The sequence below is a fragment of the Octopus bimaculoides genome, chromosome 4 (assembly GCF_046866305.1).
Source record: "Octopus bimaculoides isolate indiv1 chromosome 4, ASM4686630v1, whole genome shotgun sequence".
Classification (NCBI taxonomy): Eukaryota; Metazoa; Mollusca; class Cephalopoda; order Octopoda; family Octopodidae; genus Octopus; species Octopus bimaculoides.
Window position 1 is genome coordinate 77,616,522 of NC_142931.1, and position 5,000 is coordinate 77,621,521.

Consider the following 5,000-nt stretch of genomic DNA (forward strand, 5'->3'; position numbering starts at 1 on the left):
TGTATATCTATATATCGTTTTTCCCTGCTCCTGTCGTACTTTTCGTTTCATCCGGTTTTTGTGTGAATCCTCATATATTTTGTGACTCGTCACGGTAATCTTCAATCATGCGTCAAGTTTTGATAGTTATTACTATTATATGTGTATGTGTGTGTGCGTGTGTATTTATGTGTGTGTGTGTGTGTGTGGTGCGTGCTTGCGGGCGTGTATGTATATATGTACTTATATATACTTACATAATTACATGAGTATATATATATATATATATATATATATATATATATATATATATATATATATATATATACATATACAGGGGACTACCGTACGGTATGGGCACTCTGTGGAGTTGCCCCAGAGGCGTCGCGGGTCGAGGATCCCAATTCTGATCTGTGTATGTCGTTGCTCTCAATAAATAAATGTTTCGGGGTCAGTGTTCTGATTTGCCCAGACACTTTAAACGTATCAAGACGGCCCTGGACACAAATACACACACACACAAGCCCATCGGATGGCCTGTACCATTGATACTGAAGTCCATTCTGGTCACTATGAATCCTACAGATTATACCGAGAGTAACTTAATGGTATACGTGTCTAAGGAATCCTCAGCCACGTTGCACGCGTTGTTCATTCAGTTTATCGAACAACTGGATGCTTATAAGTCAAAACAGATGCACAGATATACAGGCATATCCACACACACACACGCGCACATACACACACACACGCACATACATACACACATGTATGTATGTGTGGTTGTGTGTGTAAGTAATGTAAGCTCCGGATAGTAAAACTTCAGGTATTTTTTCCGGCTATCTACGGTCTGAGTTAAAGTACCGTGTCCTTTCTCTGAGTGAATTGGTCTTCCAGAATTCAGCAAAAATAGGGATAAGTTTAGGAACCTCTTATACAATGGCCCAAGGATTTCATCTGTTCACTTTCATACTAGAATAAAAACTAATAATGTTTCGCATATAAATAACCCTTCTCTTTTCTTTGTGTACACACACACACACACACACACACACACACACACACACACACACGCACATCCACTCTTTAGTTGGGCTTTGAATTTCATCTCTTGGAGTAATTAAGCAATTCTTTCTAATTTTAGTACAAGACTAGCAATTTTTAGAAGGGAGGAGACAAGTCGATTACATCGACCCCTGTACTAGACAGATACTTATTTTATCAATCCTGAATAGGTGAAAGATAAAGTTTGCTTCAGTAGGATTTGAACTCCGAATGTACAGAGCGAGCATTTTGTTCGACGTTCTAAAAGTTCTGCCAGCTCTCTGTCTTTGGGTTGATAAAATAAGCTACTGCTGAGCTACCGCGGATTCAATTATCAACAAATTCCTCTCCCTACCTCTTAGAAATCAATATTCTTATTAAACCGAAGGTGGCATCAGAAAAATCAATAAAATGATTGAGACATTCAGTTATGTAACGCTTTCGAATCTCGTGGAAACAGATTTTGCATTTTCTCCTACCAAGTCGCGATCTAGAAAGTACCAGTAATATACTCGATTAAATTTAATTGACTATTCTCTCTCTCAAAATTTATTTTAAAAATCATTTTCATTTTGATGGACTTGTAGAATAACGCAATATAACTGACTTGAAGCTTACTATTATTTTTACATGTCCCTTAAGGCGGCGAGCTGGCAGAATCTCTAACCCGCAGGGCAAAATGCTTAAGGGCATTTCGTCCGTCTTTATTTTCTGAGTTCAGATTACACCGAGGTCGACTTTGCCTTTCATACTTACGGGGCTGATAAAATAAGTACCAGTTGAACACTGAGGTCGATGTAATCAACTTACCCCCTCCTCCGAACCTGCTGACCTCGTGCCAGAATTTGAAATCAATATTTTTCCTTGTCCCTTTAGGTTTCGTGGTCAAATGTCGCTGCGGTTCACTTCGCTTTACTTCTCCGAGGGTTCGATGACGAATGTAATAGAAATATACTACTAGCAGTATAGTCAACTGTTTTACCCCTAAACTCGTGACATTCATCCTTTGTTAAAAACCCTTAACAACTGCTGCTGTAACAGGAAAATATACAGTATAATCTGTAAAGCATCGAATAGGTGCCACTAAGCACTCGCTAGTTCTGCTAAAAATAATAGTCAAATTTACTTAAAAATTACACTCTCTTAAAACAAGGGTTATCGGATGGTGTGGCCCATTGTCTACAAAATCCAAATATATTAATAAAATCAACATGTGATGTCCACAAGTGGAATTCTTTTGAAATTATATCTGCCCGGTCAGGTTGGGTATACTTGTGGTTAAACAACACAATCACAACAGCAACCACAACGGCTAGGCGGTATATCGAGCCAACGTAGAAGACTCTATTTAGCAGCTTGACCTGCAAGATATAGCAGCCAAATCTACATCAAATCACACCCATATTGCATTTTATAAAAAAATATAGAACACGTTGGATAATGGAGTCTTAGGTACACTTACTCTTTCTGCAAAATACAAAATGTTCATGGTCTACCCGAACATCTAATGCGTTGCTCACTAGCAATAACAATTTTTGTATTTTTAGTTGCATTCATTTACGTTCTCGGTTCAAATCTAGCCATTTCCCACGTTGCTTTTCATTCTTCTGAGTTCGATGCAATACAGTACAATTTGTAGTTGTTTTGCCTATTCTTGTCAATGACCGTTCCGTCTTTTTTTTTTCCTAAGTGCAGGAAATCCAGAACCACATCATATACTATGTCTTGTTTAAATCCCTAAACTAGACGAGTTGTGCCTATATTTCAAGATCATTATTATAAAAATGGAAGAGAGGCATTCGTAGAGGGACAAAAAAAATACTTTGCAGTATTCTTTTGTGTAACTTACCGCTCTGAGTTCAGGTCTCAGTGGTTAACTTTACCTATGATTTTTTCCCAGGATCGATAAAATAAAAATATCATCCAGGAAACAGTTAACGCCACATCTCTCTACCTCTTTGTCGCTTTTCTCATTCCCTTGTAGTCTCTCACTCCATTTATCTAGTAATTTTTCTCACTCTCTCTTTCTGATTCTGGAATAAAATCAAGTACAACATAGGTTTTCTGGAACTTTTGGTTCCCAAACCTTGCCGAGTGATTAATATTTTCCGAACGAGAATGATCACCTCTAAATTAAACCATATTAAATTTACTTCAATAATTAAATGCAATACATGTATTTATACATTCAGGTAAATGACACATGTTTATTGATACTCTACTGAGTAAGGTATTGTGATATGGTGACCGTGGGAATTTGGAGTTCTTGCTGGTAAATTAATACGACAAAGGTGTTCGAAAAGCTACTGTTGTATCTGTACACGCTTTATTAAAATGCATGGCCTTATGTTTGTGCTAGAAATAATTACTTTGATTTTAATACATAAAAATGAATGAATGTGTTTATGTTCCGAGTTGTAGGCGCCAGTTTTGCATCAGAGTAGTTGAAACTTTGCATCGGAAACATCTTTTCACGGAGAAGGGCATGGAATATGTGATTTCCTCAAACATTTGCTCTTTTTAGCACCTGACAAAACAACTAATAGTATTATGTACCCATAAGCTATAAAAAAGATATAGAAAAGCTAGTGATTCAAAAAATAATTCATATAGAGAAATTATGTAAATTAACACCGTATTTCGAAAAAAAGCATGATTTTCCCAAAATTAAAAACGTTGAGATGAAATATTAATTTTGGTTTTGCATTTTTTACTTTTTTTTATTATGTACTTTCCATGCTACTAAGCACGAACTGTCTTTTATATTGCTTGGACGCAACAATTCTGTGCGAATCAATATATCATATTTTGATATCAATACTTGTTTAAGTCATTAGACTGCCGCCATGCTGGAGCACCACCTCAGAAGGTTTTTAGTCGGACAAATCGGACTCTAATTATTTTTATACCTGGTACTTCTATCAGTTTCTATAGCCAAACCATTAATGTCATATAAAGGAGACGTAAACATACCACTATCGGTAGTCATGTGGTGGTGGTAGTGGGACAAACAGAGATGCAGACAAACACACACAAACATAAACACCCACACACAAACACACGCACACACACACACACACACACACACAAACACACACAAACAAACTCACTCACACATAAGGCCTTGGTCGGCCTGGCGGATTCTATATATAAAACATTTGCCCTAATGTTTGCAAAGTGAGCTTCTTAGCCATACAGCCATGCCCGCACCTGTTACACACACGCACACACACACACACACACACATACACACACACACACGCACACTGATGAGTTTAGTAATCAACTGCCGGAAAAAGAGTACTTAATACCATAGTACAGATGAATGACATTTTATTTTGGTCAGGTTAGTTTCGTACTACACCCAGTTTCAACTGTAGGTACAATAGGATCATCAGATAAGTATCAGCTTGCCTGATGATCTTGTGTAACTACAAGTGAAACCCAGAGTGTCTACAGACTGACTCAATCAAACTAATATATATGTATGTATGTATGTATGTATGTGTGTGTGTATGTTTGTTTGTTTGTATGTATGTATGTATGTATGTATGAGTGCAGGCGCAATGGCCCAGTGGTTAGGGCAGCGGACTCGCGGTCATAGGATCGCGGTTTCGATTCCCAGACCGGGCGTTGTAAGTGTTTATTGAGCGAAAACACATAAAGCTCCACGTGGCTCCGGCAGGGGATGGTGACGAACCCTGCTGTACTCTTTCACCACAACTTTCTCTCATTCTTACTTCCTGTTTCTGTTGTACCCGTATTTCAAAGGGGCAACCTTGTCACAGTCTGTGCCACGCTGAATATCCCCGAGAACTACGTTAAGGGTACACGTGTCTGTGGAGTGCTCAGCCACTTGCACGTTAATTTCACGAGCAGGCTGTTCCGTTGATCGGATCAACTGGAACCCTCGTCGTCGTAAGCGACGGAGTGCCAACATGTATGTATGTATGTATGATTGCATGCGTTCTATATAT

The 5,000-nt window shown here is 38.2% G+C and overlaps 1 protein-coding gene across 2 annotated transcripts in view; it reads left to right on the forward strand.

Moving 5' to 3' along the window:
* LOC106876948 (glucagon-like peptide 1 receptor) overlaps nt 1-5,000 on the forward strand; it is a 478,818-nt gene that overhangs the window by 3,445 nt on the left and 470,373 nt on the right. The gene's annotated exons all lie outside the window — the stretch shown is intronic.